Genomic DNA, 16,254 nt, shown 5'->3' with positions numbered 1-16,254 from the left:
TGTTTTAAGAAAGAAGACATTGTTCCTTCTCTGCAGGGTGCAGAGTGGTTTCCACAAACCAAGCACAACGAGGGGTAAAAAGTTATGTCATGTGTATGCACCAGTTGTCTGGGGCCAGGGGAGGATGGATGGGGACGTCCTGCCATAGTGATTCCTCAAATCCTGCAGCTGAATGGCACAAATGACCAGATAAGTGTGAGAATTGTATTTCCTGGCAAAAAGCCCAATCTGATTCCACCAGCTTGTACCCTAAGAATTACATCCTCACCTCCAGGGACATCCCAACCTTCCTGGAAGCACTTGCAATTGTTGTGCTGTGATTTAAATCCTACTTGAGTGACAGTCTTAGGTGTGAGATTTTCAACCTTCTCACTCTCAAACAATATGAGCTAAACGCTAGCAAGCTGAACAAAGTAAGGAAGCAATTTGTCCTTCGTCTTCCTGGAACTGGGAAAACAATTGTCGCTTTCAAGATTATTGAGATAATAAAAAACACTTTTTGCTGCTCTGCAAAGGAGGAAATACTTTCCATTTGTAAAAATCAACCCTTGAGGGGTTTTTTTGGGGTAAGCAGCCATGTTCCTCTTTCTTCTGTCATTGCACGCTCTACATCTACAGCACAAGCCCTTCTGATTTTCCCTCTCTTTGCCTAAGTTTTAACTTTGCCTCACACAAACACACAACCTTCATCTCAAGGAAGGTGTTTCTATTCAAAATGGGATTGAGCTGAGCTCTGGCCCAGATCCAGCACTCAATGATTGCAGTGAACATCCCCCATTTGGGGACTGCAGGTCTGTCAGACCTTCCAAAGCCAGTGGCCTCAGTGTAGTGGTCTGTTACAGCCGCTGCCGACCCCAAAAGCGCCCATCTGCTGTTCTCTGCTGCTGCCTCAGCACATTCTGTGCTGGGCTCACTGCAGGCTCTGTGCAGCTGTGCCAGGAGCTCCCTTTTACCTGGGCTCTGAAAACACGGAGAGCTGAGGATTCTTCTGGGAGAGCATTTGAGGCAGAGCCCTGTTCTTGCTGCGTTTCCACTTGTGGCAGCATGTGGAGGTCAGCAGGCCACCATGGCGGACAAGGCATGTGGCATCAGGGAATGGCAGTGCTGTCCTGTGCCCAGCAGGCAGCAGAAGCTGTGGCTCACCCTGGCAGAAAAGGGAACCTGCCTTTCCCACAGGGAAGCCCAGGCACCAGGGGAGAGCAGGGCAGAGGCACACCCCGTGGAGCCTTGACATGGGAGCTGTGTAGGAAGGTGGGCCTGAGTCTCCTCCTGGGTGAGATCCAGAGGTGGTGAGGGCTGTGCAGCAATGCCTGTGCACAGAAAATCCCTTGGAACAAATGTTCCTGTGCGGAAAAAGACACAGCATGCTCCAGCTGAGATGGGCGATTTGGTGTTGTTTTGCAGGACCAACCCTCCAAGCAAGAACCCCTGGAGAGACGGAGGTAGTAGGTAACAGCTCATATTGTTACCAAAAATTAGGTAAAATAAGAAACACCTCCTTGACACCAATGTAGCATTAAGAAGCAGGCACTCTTTATTCTGCCGGATGCAGGGGGTATAGCTCCTCCCAAAAGCCGGTCATACTGGGTACAGGAAAGTTTCTGTTTACTGCTGGCTATATCCCCATTGTCCTGTTTGAGGGCTATTCCTGACTTCTGGTATTTGACATCCCCAATACACCTCATACCCCAAGGGGTATCAGTGCAATCTGTCAGCTGATAAATATTTCCAGAGGTTATTTCCAGATCTGTTTTTGAAATACTATAATTCTCAACAGTATAGTTCTTATGTGTCCATGATAATGAATATTCCCCTTCTATCCCTGTCCAACTGGTATGGGTACTATTTCCTTCCTGCATGTCTTCCCATATTTTTTTTCAAATTGCTGACTAAGACTCCCCATGGAACTCAATTTTCTGGTGAGGTTGATATTGGTAAGCAAGTTGTTACAGAACCCTGAAAAAAAAGTAACACAAATCCCCCCCACAATAAATACATTTTAAAAATACCCAGTGTTAGTTAGTCTTGTTTCCTACATATTTTCATTTGTAAAGGATTTTCCATCAGTTCACAATGATATCTTATCTGTGGTTTTACCTGTGTGTGATGAACCCAGTGCTTGATTCCTTCTACTTTTAGTGTAGTGTAGTTTATCACTACAGAAGAACCTCATACAGTCTCTTCCACTTCTGGATTGGTCCAAAATTCAGGTTTCTGGTGCACACTAGATCTCCTGGTTGAAAAATCATGTACATGTCAGTCTAGTCCCAAAGATCTCTTGATAATGATGTACCTTTTAAGACTTAAAAGAGCTTGTTCCAGTGCTATTAAATATTAATTTCAGCAAAACTTTTGAGATTTCCCTTGCCTTGTAGGTGCCACATGGGAAAACTTCTGGCTATCCAGAAAAAGTATCTACCAATACCAAAATGTACCGGTCCCAATTCTCCCTGGGCAGTTCTTCAGAATCAATTTGCCAACAATCACCTGCTGAATTCCAATTTTACTAGTTCTGGAGGTGGCCTTCTCCCTTTCTTGTGATTATTTTACAAACAAACCACATATTTTTCAAGAAAGGACTTAATAATTTCTATAGTTTTTGTGCTTACTAAATTCCTTTGTAAACTGATTGCCATATTCTCTATTTCCTAATGTGTTTCCTGATGTTTTAGTTCCATTTTCATAATTTTACATTATGTTTGGAGGTACAATTATCTGCCCACATGAGGTCACCAATCATCTACTATTTCTTTCTGCAGTTTCTAATGGTGGAGCTAACTGCCTGTCCTGATTATTATAATTTGGTTTTTATTCCAGGACATTCAACTCCTTGCTAGATGTTCATGCAAAGATATCTTTTTCAGCAATCTCTTTAGCTGTTTTGTCAGCTAATTGATTCTCTGTATTAACTGAAAAATTTCCAAACTGATGGGCTTTACAGCACATCACAGCCACTTCTTTTGGCTTTTGTACACTCTATTGTAGGTGACATTTCTTCTCTGTGCTTAACAGGAGACCTTTGTGCCAATAACAATCCCTTTTCCTTCCCTATGACTCCATGGGTATGTATTATTTCAAAACCATATTTTAAGTCAGTCCGTATGTTTATTCTTTTTCCTTTAGTGACTTTTAGCACTCGATGTAAAGTAACTAATTCTGCTTTCTGTGCTGTAAAGAAGTAAAGTCTGGACTTCTTTTACCTGGGTTGGGGTTACCACTGCATACCCAGCTGCCCATCTTCCATGTCATATCTTGCTGCTCCAACCAGTGTGCAGGTCCAGCTCTGGGTCTGGCACGGTGATGCCTTGTGAAGGCTGACCTAGAACAGAGGCTAGGCAGAGTTAAAGAATAAAGTAGGGATTTATTAAAAGGCTTCAATGGATCCACCGTGGATCCAGCACAAGAGCCCAGCCAGGGCTGCACCCCAGGTGATCCCAAAATGGTCCCAAAATGGACAACCACACACAAGGTCTCTCACTTTTATAAGTTCTACTCCATTAGCATACTGGAGTTAATTGTCCAATTATAGCTTTGGGTTATGAAGTCCCTTCCTTCCTGTTTTTCTCTCTTCATTCTGCCATTGTTTATGCTCTGTCGTGAGATGGAGAATTGGAGGCACAAAATGCAAAGATCACAGGTTGAGATAAGAAAAATTTACTGGAACCAGCAATGAGATAAGAAAATGGACAGTAACAGCAGCAATACTAGTGACAGAGAGTATAAGAAAATAATTTATTCACATGAGGAAAAAAACTATAATAGACAATACCAGATGGCTGACTCTGCCATATTTTCCCTCAAAGAGAGTCCCTTTCCCCAACTCCTGGCAGTGACATGAGGTGGTACAGAATAACCTCCAGGTCCTGGCCATGTTCCCTCCAGCTACTGCAAAAATTAGCCCTGTCCTGGCTGGAATCAGGACAAGCTGAGAAGAATAATGCATCTAAGGTACAAACTAAGAACATTCAGCAACTGGTCCAATGAGAAGACTCCAGAAGAAAAAGCCAATGCTGGACTTAAGCTTTCTTTTGCAGCCTACAAACTGGATCACCAGCAATGAGATAATTCACTTTCCTACCCAGGTATCCAAGTATGTGCAGGATCACATTCTTTCAGTCTCACAGATCCAGGATCCATAACTGAATCCCTACAGTAGCTGCTCACACACCAATGGTGCCAGGACAAAAATCTTTTATTGGGTTTTACCTTCACAGTGTCACCATTCATGAACATTTTACAATGGCACAATTTACTCTTGCAATAAAAGTAAATGTATCATGACTATCTCTAAACCACCTAAAGTGCAGATCCAAAGTTGAAAACGTCACTACTTTCAAACAGTGTCAGGCCAGAAGGTTTTCACTGACCTTCCCCTTCCATTTGCAAACTTTCATTTGCATCACACTCAAGCAGAAACACAAACACCTTCCCAGCTATATGTACTATTAAATTCTTTCACTCTAGCCAAGCTGAACTATAAAATTGAAACCATCTGGCAAAAAATTAACTCACAAAAGTGCCAGCTGAGAAACCTATTGTTGGCTTCAGCTTTAACTGCACCCCCTAAACTGCACCACACACCCTTGTGCTCTGTACTTTCCTTCTCAGCTCAATAAAACATCATACTCAGTCTCACAGAATCAGGATCCAAAACTGAGCCCCACCACTGACAGCTCAGACACTAAAGGTACCAGGACAAAAAGCTCAACAGCTTAGCTTATACATCCCCACTGTAGTGGTTCAACACCACCAGCCGATTGCACTGTGTACTGGCAAAAGCAATTAAACTAAACAAGCTTAATTAACTAACCCTGAACCACTCAATGTGTGCATCCAAAACTGCTTTCCTTGTCAAAAAGAGGAAGAGAAATGTGGTCCCCAACTCCAAAACAGAATACACTCAGGGATTTCTCGCACACAAAAGATGACAGAACACAAATGCATTGTCTCCATATATTTGAGATCCTGGATTTTTTCACTAAATCTTAGGGCTGGGGCTGGATTTTTCCCTTCTTTCTATCATTCTGTTTTAAAATCCCTCTTGAATCAGAAAATGTCATGAACTGAATACAGATTCTTTCAGGGTGAGGTTCTTTCCTTGCAGAGTAAGCACAGTGGTCAAAAGGCAGCCCAGCCTCAGCAGGGCCCTATGCACATGAGCTGGGACTGCTGGCAGAGCATCACCTGTTTAGGTGGTCTCTGGAGAAAAGCAGTCGTGTTCTTTGCTCCTTGCTGACTGTGGCAGGATGTCTATGCTCCCCTCCTCTCTACCACAGATGGCTGGTGCATATAGAAGAGATAACCCAGGGGCTGAAAGGGCCAGCAAGGATCATCTCTGGAGCCAAAAGGGCTCAGGACTCAGCTAAGAATTAACACCTGAGTCTGGAGAGCAGATGTGGGAAGAGATAAAAGAAATATTTTTGACTAAAAGACACTATTTTACAAACTATAAGAGACATACAGGTCATCACAGAGGCAGAAGTCTTCTACACACAGCCCCTGACAGTGTGGGAGACCTCCCCCTGGACTTTGGATGCAAATCTGTGGTTACTTCCCTGGGGATTGAGGGAAAAGATTTTGATGTCTGCTGCACCAACAACTGGATGGTAAGATACATTGAATCCTAAGTTATTTCTTCACTAGCTGTAACACGAATAGGTACCTTTAACCTCACACTGTATATATCTACTAGTAGTTTCTCTTTTTGTCCTTGTTCCTGCATAGTATTAGTTTGTTTTATGTCTTATGTCTGCTAGTTTTATGCCTATTAAATAAATCAATCAATCATTCTATAATAGACTGGATCAGCCATTATTAAAGAACTTGTGAACAAGAGTGGATTTTGGGGACCTGGCCACCTCACTAAAGCTACTACCTGCTGCCAGAGGCCTGGACAAAAGGCAAGGGCTTATCTAAACCCCCACATCCATTCATAACACTGACAGCTCTGTGAACCTGTAAGTCACCAGCCCCAAGTGATGTAAGATGTACACCCAGGACAGATGCTGCCATGGGAGGGCAAGATGTGGGACTGAGCCCTGACCCAGAGAGAGTCTCTGGAGAAGGCAGGTCCAGCTCTTCTCTTCTCTGGAGTGTTTGTACACCATTGAATGGGAACAAAAATAATTCTTGAGGCACAAAGGAGAATCAAGAACTTCATATCCTTAACCACAGGGCAACAGCTGCTTCCTTTTTCCTTTTTTCATGTTTTTCTAGAGTTGTGTTTCTTGCAGCTCCTGTGACCAAGACGTGCCAGATGCACTTGTCCCTCTGGATGGTCCCAGTGTCTGCAATGACACGTGGCCTGGCCAGAAGGCTCAGTTCTTGCCAGCTAAGGGTGGAGGAATACCTGTGTTCAGAGCCTGGGCCCTAGTCAAGCCAGCAAGACTTGGTAGAGTTTGGAAGCAGAATATTTTTAGAACAGAAACTACAGACTTCTTTTGAGTTGTGTGTTATTTAAAATTTAAAGTTCAGTGACATTTATTGCAATTTAGATTTAAACTAAGTCAACATAAAATTAATACTATTTAATAGCAGACAGTTTAAACTAATATCTGTCAAAAAGACGTTAGTAATAAAATCTATACATCTTTTTGGCTTTGTGCTGAAGCTTCCTGGGTCAGGAATGTACATGTTTGTATTTCCCAATCTCAAATATTCCTGTCCCACTGGAGTGCCATTCATGTTTTCCTTGCTGTTTGCATCCTTTTGTCCCTTAAGAAATCCTCCCTTCTGTGAGTGGCCTTTAATTAGTCTGACTTGCAAACATAAAGAAATGGTGTCAGAAGCAAGCCCTTTCCCCCTCTATAAAAAACTTTAAACACTTTTGTGATTAGTTTATTTCAAAGTTATTTGTCATTAGAAACAAAATGCATGAGGGCACCTCTCCTACTTTTGGCTGCAGTAGTGGTAGCTTTTGGGATGTTTTTCCTTCCCTTCTGTTTGGATTCAGTTACTTTACTGTGAAATAGACTGTGAATAGATTTCCATTGAAATCTGTGTATTCACAACAGGAATTTATCACAATTCTGTCTGCAAATGGCATTGGAAAACAGCCATTATTAAAAAAAAAAAAAGAACAAAGATGAGGAGGAAATTAATCTTGAGCAAGTTTTTCTTGATAAGGAAAGAGGATGAATCGAGTCTGCTTCTGCTTGATGGTGCTGAGCAATAAGAAAACAGGCAATGGGCAGAAATCAATGCACATGAAGTTACACCTGCACGTGAGGCAGAACTTCTCTACTGTGGGAGCCACCAAGCACTGAGCAGGTTGCTCAGAAGAGGATGTGGAGTCTCCCTCACTGGAAATATTCCAGAACCGTCTGGATGCAATCCTAAGCAATGTGCTCCAGGACTGCAGACAACCAGGCCTGAACATGTTTTATCTCAAATATTCCGACTGTTAAAACAGGAAAGTTCTGATGGAAAGTGAGGATCCTGCAGAGGTGGGGCAGTGCTGTTCTGAGCCAACTTCCTGCTCTGCCTTGAGAGTCATGCTCAGTCCCCACCCCTAAGTGGAGAATGGCTGTGCATGCACAAAAGAAACAGGTGAAATATCTAGTTTGCGTAAGAGACGGGCAAGCAGGTGAATTAAGAAAGGAAGTGGAACAAAACACCCATCTCCTCCTGTTGTGTTTTTTATGTCCATGGGTTGTAAATCCTTTACAGAAATGCACTGCCAGCTGTCTTAGGATATGGGGAAAAAACTGGATGCTTTATTCTTTGTTTCCTGGCTCCTCCTCTCACTGGACTTCAAATAAAATTCTCTACTATCAGAATGACCTGGAAATTTTAAACTCTTTTCAAATAGTTGGTGAGGTTTGCAGGTCATGGATTGATTCCAGAGTGAGACCCCAAGAAAATTACAGTTGACTAACAATAACACCCTGAAAACTGGCCATTGCAGACTTATTCCAAAGCTGTAACAGGGTCTGTGCAGTGTGATGTGTGATATCCTCCCATTTTCTTTTTTCATGATGGGCAGAAATTTCTGTCGAGAATAAAAAACTTGAGACTTTCCATTTCTCCAGCAGCTCCTGAACCCTGTGCAGTGCAAGGTCTCAGCATCTAAAATATCTGAGCAAGAACAGCTGGTCCCTGGTGCACTTATTTCTACACTGGGTGCTGAAGGCACTGGCTGCTTCCATGGGTTTCACTGTCCTCCAGCAGCTGGAAGGAGAATAATTTATTTGAAGTTAGCTTGGAAGAAATCTTCAGCTGCAGAAAGTCCATGGGGCTCAGGCAATGCTAGTGTGGGGAAGGGGGTTTATGAAGGTGTTACATTCATCTTGTTTTTCAGAGGCATCTGCTGCCCAGTCACATGAGGTACTAAGGTGCTGCAGATGGGCAGTGAAGCCCAGGGTGAAGAAGAACAGATGCTGCAAGGTCCATGTGTGGTGACTGTTTTCTGCTTGATGTACACTGTCTTCTACTTCACTCCCCACTTTCTTTCCCAGCTCTCTTTTCTGTTTTTTACCTACATTTATTGTTACATAAAATCCATATTAATGACTTTCACATATGGTCTTGTTTGCAGCTTAATTTGGGCAGAGGCATCTGGCACTTACCGGATCTTAACAAAGCCCATCCCTGAACAGTGGCTTCAAGGAGGTTTGTGACCCTCTGCTCCATCATCCCATCTTGGCTGCTGAGGGAGAGGATAGCTCCAGCAGCAGCTGTTGAGCTGTCCCCACACCAGCTTCCAGGTCAACAAGAAAGTCCCCTTTTACAGCCACTCAATCTGTAGTGAGGAACACTCAATCTGAAAAGACAGGTTTTGGGCACAGGAGGCGTTATCCAGTACAGCTGGAAGAAAACAGCGAGTTTTCCATCGAGCCAGCCCTCCCCTGGGGGAAATACGCATGGGCAGGAAGCAAAGGCCACCTGAACCACATCCCTGCTCAGGGCAGGTGACTCTAGCTCCATCTTTTGTGTAACTCCACTATATAATGCCTTAACGTGCATATTTACAATCAAGTGGCCAAGTCCTGTATATTACAGAGATAATGCTGCAGTGCATCCCTTTGTTTGCAGACATCACATTTTGATGCCGTTAATTGTATAGTGAGGATTAATAAAACATGAAGTTTAAAGATGCCTAAATCACAGTGGGGGAGCTAATAATCTCTGCCAACAATAATATTTGCACTTTATTTTCATCCTAACATCCAGACATGGAGTGAAGCTTGGGCCAGGGAGAGCACTACTGCTAATGGACTGGGTGAGGATTGCACAGGGATCCAGCCTGTGCCTTGGGCATCACCTGGACATCCTTGGGATGCTGTGCCTGTGCCCACAGCTGCAGCAGTAATTTAAGGCTGTGTTTACCAGGACTGAGGTAGGGAAGAGACATGAAGTGACATTTCTGCATGCAGAGGTGATATCTTTGCATGGATGTGTCTGTCCTGTATTAACACAAATCCTGTGGCCAGCCGTGGTCCATGCTCTGAGGACCCACCACCCCAGGGCATGTCCTTTTGGGATGTCCCCTCTAGAAGGGCCAAATGGCCCTGGGCTCTGGTGCTGGGAGATTTGTGAACCACCAAAGGTGTAATTTGGCTTTTGCAGAGTCTGCCTGTGTCCCCCCTCCCTGCCACAGCCCCAAGTGCCAATGGCCTGGCTTGCTGGGGCACCACAGCCTAGCATGCTCAGGACTGAAATTGAGGCTGGGGATGTGCTGCATCCCTGGCACGGCTCTTTCCTCTCCATCTCTTTGCTGCCTAGCAAGCATCCTTGTCAAAATAGCTTATTTCATTCCAGAAGAAAGTTACCTGAATACATTTGGAAGTTGTACTGCACTATCAGGCTAATCAGAATTTAATTTGATGCAGTCAAGGCTCTAAAAAGATGTTATCAAGAAGAACATCAAAGCTGGATTCCTGCACTTGGAAAGGCAACCGGAATGCTTAGTCCAGATTTCTAATTTTATTGGAGACTTTCAAAATATCAGTCTAAATAACAAAAAATTATTATTGAGAGTATTTGCAAATTAATGTCTTTTGTAGATGAACAAAGGCCCACTTCCTTTGCATGTCAGGGACAGTATCTTATTAAATCCTGTTAATTATACCATTTGTTGTGTCTAATCATTTCTGCACTTGCAGAAATTGAAGCTGAAGCTTATTTTCCTATGTGTTAAACCATGCTGTTCCTTGGAGTCCCAATCCTGCAAAGTGAGGATGCTCCCACTCAAGAAAGGGAGACCCTGTGAGTACAGCAGTGGGGGGAAAAGTGGGATGGGAACCTGGGCTGTTTCTTTTGTGCCTATGTCTCTGTTACACACTTGGGACCTTTTATCATTCCCAGCTCTTGGAATAGCTGAGGAAAAGCTACAGCTCTTCCTAGTGAATGCAATTGTATGACAATCCCAGGGTTTATTTTCAAAGTACAATTTAAGAAGGAAGAAAGGTGCCTCTGGGTCTTCTGAGTGCCAGAAAGGTTGAAAATGTGACCAAAAAGTGACCCTGGAGATGGATGCTCCTTTTGGGGAAGTTTTATTTGATGTGGGGTGAAGATGTGTCAGAGCACCACTTGGGGCTGGGGCAGGGGATGGTGGAGCAGTGAGCTTGACCATTTTGACTTCAAACATCACGATTTCTGTGCCAAGCTCAGGCTGCTCAGTGTATGTCAAGCTGGTGGCAGGACTGAGTGATGGTAGCCACTGCAGCCATCGATCCCCTCTACTCCTTTAGCTTCTGTTTCTGCAGAGGCTGATCACAAATGCCATCATGCCCCTGCCGAGGGGACACAGGAGACAGCCCCAACCCTGACTTTCTCTCTCAGAAATGTGTTGAGGAAGCTTAGGGGGAAAGGAGGCTCAGTCAACTTCGTTAGGGAAATAGTATGGATCTTGTGTTCAAACCTTTGAAGTGTTAATTAAAAAGAATTATGCAAAGGAGCAAGGATTTGAAACATTCATTTGAATCTCAATAAGGCATCTGTATTAAAAATAGCAGCGGGATCAACTACAGATACAGCAGTTTTGGAGCAAAACGACCCTGGCATCCTTGGTTCTGCCGAGTAGAGCATTCCTGCCTGCTCCCTGCCCTGGATGGGTGCTGCAGAGCAGAGAACAGCACAGGAAAAACATTTTGTGCCTAATATTTAAAGATCTTGAGAGCATTTCACTTAAAAAAAGACCCAGTGGGGTCTGGCATGGCACTAAGATGTAGAGCATGGGTAGGAAGAGCAGATGTATGGGTTGGTATGGTGGGTGCAGGGCTGGGACCACTCCAGTGGCACCCAACATGGGGCACTGGACACCCCATGCAGACCAGACTTCAACCCCCCACCCAGCACAGCCCCTTCCAGGGAAAACTGGGAGCAAGTGCTACTCCAGCCCATCTCTTAATTAAAACCCCCAGCATGTTCTGGCCCTTGCTCATTCCAATAAAAAGAATCCAGGGTATTAATTACCAGATCAGTGGATAACATTGTTAAGTTTACTTTTGCACTGTGCAAACCCTGGGGGAATGTCAATGCCTCCTGCCCTTGGCATCAGTGCTCCAAGGGCACGAGTGGGTGGGAGCCCCATCTGCACTGGGGGGGCTGTGCCAGGCCAGCAGCACCAGTGGGGCACCAGCACCAAGACCCAGAGAACTGACAGAGAACTGACACCCTCAGCTCATTCCCAGCATGGAATGGGGTGTGGGCCTTCAGTGGTGATGGCTTAGCCAGGTGAAGTGCCAGGGGGTTGTAATCCAGGGCTGAAAGCATCTTTGAAGGGGAGAGCAAGGAGCTTTACTGGGGCTGCAGTCCCACGGGAAAGGTGACAAGAGGCAAAGCTGGAGCCACAGTGCAAAATTCTGCAGTGCTGAGGCTGAGGCTGTAACCTCAGCTGCAGATTTGATTAAAAATGGATGAATAACAGCCTGACCTTGGGCAGGGCGCAGGCAGGCACACCCCCTAGACCCTTGCTGTCAGGAGGAGGTGATGCTCTCAGCCAAAACATGGTGTGTGGATAACCCTGATGCCTGCCTTTCCACCTCACAGAGTGAGATTTCCAAGGGTTGGACCTCACCTGTCCCTTTACAATGCCTGAAGTCTGCAGAGGGGAACCCAGAACCAAGGACTGGGTTGTTGGGTCCCCTTGGGATTTTGCTGGTACTTAGGTGGGTGTGTGCAGGATTCTTCATCCCCTGAACTCCTGAGCCAAAACCAACCCCAGTGGAATCAGATCAGCTTAGGAAAGGGCCCTTTACTTCTGCCAGATGACATGAGGGTCAGAAGGATGGGGGAAGTCAGAACGTGGAAATCTCCCTGCTCTGCTCTCCAGGACACTGTTCACAGGCTCTGGCTCAGTAGCACTTCACTGCCTCTCCATAGCATGGAAATAATTCAATGGACCACAAGACAGCTAGAATAGCCTTTTTTGTTGTTGTTGTTGCACTGGAGCAAACCTTTTGAGCATTCAGCTTTGAAAAGCAGCAGGGCTGTGGGCACTTGGTGGGCAATGAGGTGTGGGAGGTGCAGGTCAGCACAGCAAATAGTGTAAGGCATTACTGAGCCCCGGTGGGCAGGGAATGGAGAGAGGGTGGGCATTTTCCTGGTCTTTCTACAAATATATTTGGGATCCACAAATATCAGCTTGGGTTTTGCAGGGAATCCTTGTTGATTTTCACTCAGTAGCAAATACCTTGCAAAAGAATTAACACTACACTGGGTTGCCTTGAAGCATGGTTCTCCTTGTGGGATCTGGTTTGAGACAGGACAGACTTGCTAGAAATACAGCCCCAAACCTGGTGGTCAATTTCTGAGTGCAAAATCTTGCTCCTCCAAGTGAAAATGATGGCTGGAGAAGCTCTTTCCCCATCAACAAAGCCTCCCACCCAGTTATGCAGATCCCAGTATTTTCTCCTCTAGGCTTTTCCTCATGTGGTTTTTGCATCTCCCAGCACTACTCTGGGTGATGCCAGCCCCCTGCAGCCACACTGCTCACCAGAGACCTGCCTGGGAATATGAGGTGGGGGTAGGCTTCCAGAAACTTCCTGCTCTTTGATCTATAATTTAAAAACCATTTTGTTTTGTCTTGGTCGCTTTAACCAGCAATTTGCTATAGCAAAAGAACACAATACCCCTTCAGGAAGAAGAAATATACTCATTCTTTCAATTAAATTTCTCCTGACTTTACTAAAACTTTTCCCCTGTTCCCGCTTCTGAAGAAGCAGCTTTTCTCCTTTTTAAATTTTATTTTTGTGATCTCCAATTCCACGGAGACAGAAGAAATCAGCATATCAGAGAAAATAACAATCCTTGTGATGCCCAGCAGTCATTAATTAACAAATTATATAAAAAAGGAGTTCTGCAGATAGGATTGTTTCCTGGTGATGTTGCCTTTTCTTTTGTTGGCACTGTGACAAGGAAGTTCTTTATTGCTGAGATAGAGCAGATTAAACCATCCCTCTCACACTGGATGGCTTTGTGTGGCTCTTTTGGTCCCCAAATAAAACATTCTGCCCTCACTTTTACCCTGCTGTGACAGGTTTATTCCTTGATGGGAAAGAGATGCAAGAGTACATTTGAGCCATAGCAGCTGTCCCCCAGCTGGCCCAGGTCTCCTTTTCATCAGCATGAGCATCCCCAGAGCATGGGAGGCTGAGCTACCTGAGTGGATTCAGTTTCAGTGGAACATCTGTGGAACATTTGTACTCCCACCAGGTAGTCCACCTCCTCCCTGAACTCCTCCCTGCCAGCCCCAACTGGCAACAGCCCCAGGAGATCTCCTCAAGTGGCCCTGCTCTCCCTCCCACCATCTTCCCCGGCTTCTTCTCTAAATGTCAGGATTATTTTGGCCTCTCCTGTCCCTAGCTCTCATACTCCTGCTCAGGTAGGAGTAGGCTCTGCTGGGAGCTATTGGGACTGAGCTCCCTCTTCATGCACTGGTGACCAAAGGTGGTACCCATGGGTCCCCAACCTCATTTCAGTTCATGGTCTCCAATGGTGAGGAGAAAAATGAGACCCCAAGCCAGCTGTTACAGAGCCATCTCACAATGCTCAGCATTCGGGTCCCAGACTTGGGACCAGCTCTGCTGCAAGAAAGCAAAGGGCAAAAAAGTTCCCTGGGCTATTAGAGCAAGCCAGCTGCTTGTCTTTGGCCAAAGAACCTTGGACTCTCTTTTTGCCAAGGTCTGAGGGGCAGCATCCTTTCAAAGGATTGAAAAGTGTTGCCTGCAGCCTATTTGCAGTGGGGATGAGTTGAACACATGCTGGGGGATGCTTAATTCTCCCAATACAGACACAGTCATGTTCCTTTGACTGATCTGTAAATGCTCCCTATAAATGCTGGCATTACCCTGACTCAAGTATGGCTGCAGGCAGGAGCTCCAAGCTACCCAAGCCTCTGTCTGCTGTCATGGGCACTGTGGGGCCACAGTGCTCTGAGGGCACAGAGCAAGGGATGTGCACAGCCACAGCACAGGGATGTTGCATCAAAATACACTTTTTTCCACCCTCTTTTTATTAATCATGCATATTTCCCCGCTCAGGGCCACAAGCTTAGGCGGGCAGGGTACTGGGGAAGTGTTGGAGGGCACCAGCAAAAGCAGGACATGGAAATGTGACTGTTCTGTGCAGGCAGCTCCCTCATACTGTTCTTGGTGACCCAGTTAAATTAATTTTGCTGGGTGGTTGTTTTTCTGGTAAGGTGCTGGCTTAAAGTTAATTAGCCAAAAGATGCCCTGATTTCTTTCTTCACAGTAAGATCTGTCATTTAATTTGTCAGCTAGTGTGTTCTCATGCACCATTCACAGTCCCAGGCACCACAGGTACGAATTAGGGACCAGCTCTGACCACCCCAGTGGGATCTGTCTTGCCCTGAATATTCCTACTGGAAACCTACTGGGATTTGCTGGGCCTCTGTGGCTATGGCTACGAGTGCAATGAGTTTGAGACTTGAAGACATGGGGAATGACACGAGGTGCTGGGTACATGCATGTTGCTCAGCAGCACAGAAAAACCCCCTTCTATGCTCCTCCAGAAACTGGAAAAAGAGTGTTTCCTCTTAAAATATTTTCTTCTCCCCATGGCCCTGGAGAGGGCAGATAATGGAGCAGCTGCCTAACACATACTTCCAGGGAAAAGTGTCAGTGCTTCTAAAACTTCAGAGGTTAAAATAGAGTCGAGGTATTTTTAGTAGTTTTTCATTCATTTTAATTTGCCATTCGTCAACACGCAGCAAGGAACTCAGAGAAGCATGTCTCACTCCCAGTGGGCTGCTTTCCCCATGCCAGGCTATGCTGTGCAGGGCCAGGCTGTGCTGAGCTGAGCCGTGCAGGGCCAGGCTGTGCTGAGCTGAGCCGTGCAGGGCCAGGCTCTGCAGACCTGAACTGTGCCTCTGAATCACCTCTGCTAATGAAGGCAGGCTGAGAGAGCTGGGGTTGTTCAGCCTGGAGAAGAGAGAGCTCTGGGGAGATCCTAGAGAACTTACAGACCTTTCCAGTGCCTAAAGGGGCTCCATGAGAGCTGGAGAGGGATTTTGAACAAGGGCTTGAAAGAAAGGACAAAGGGGAATGGCTTCACACTGCCAAGAGGGCAGGGAAGAATTTCTTCCCTGTGAGGGCAACCTGGCTCAGGTTGCCCAGAGAAGCTGTGGCTGCCCCATCTCTAGAAGTGTTCAAGGCCAGGTTGGATGGGACGTGGAACAACCTGGGACAACGAAAGGTGTCCCTGCCCACGGCAGGGGGCTTGGAACAAGATGGTCTTTGAGCTCCCTTCCAACCCAAACCACGACGCGATGCTATGATTCTGTGCCATGCCATGTCCCGACGGATCAAGCCGTGCCAAGAGGTGCCAATCCACACGACACCACGCCAAAGCCAGCCGTGCCAGCACCAACAGGTGGCGACACGCACCCACGGCACCCCAGAACCGGCCGCGCCGGGGACGCGCCCGCGTGGCCCGGTTCGTCTCGGCGCGTCCCCGGCGCGGCGTGAAAGGACTTGGCAGAGCTCGCCCCCGCCTCCACAAGCCCCCCCTCCCCGTTTTCGGGCTGGTTAATCCCGTGTGTAAAGGGCAGCCAATGGATGCGGCCGTTGCGCGGGGTTGGGATTAGCGGCGGGGCGAATGGCTGGCACTTTTACTGGGATTACAGAACAAAGAACTGCTCTCCCTGCCCGATTTGGGGTGTGGGGGGGGGAGAGGAAAAAAAAAAACAACACACCCCCCTCGGCTTCTTTTCATTCCTTTAGGCCCCTGTCGGGTTGTACCGGCTCCGCCCGGGAAGCGGCGGGAGGCGGCGGGAGGCGGCTCCATCCCGGC

Source organism: Onychostruthus taczanowskii, unplaced genomic scaffold (assembly GCF_017590055.1).
Source record: "Onychostruthus taczanowskii isolate IOZ18803 unplaced genomic scaffold, ASM1759005v1 scaffold86, whole genome shotgun sequence".
NCBI classification, from domain to species: Eukaryota; Metazoa; Chordata; class Aves; order Passeriformes; family Passeridae; genus Onychostruthus; species Onychostruthus taczanowskii.
This window is presented reverse-complemented; position numbering follows the sequence as displayed.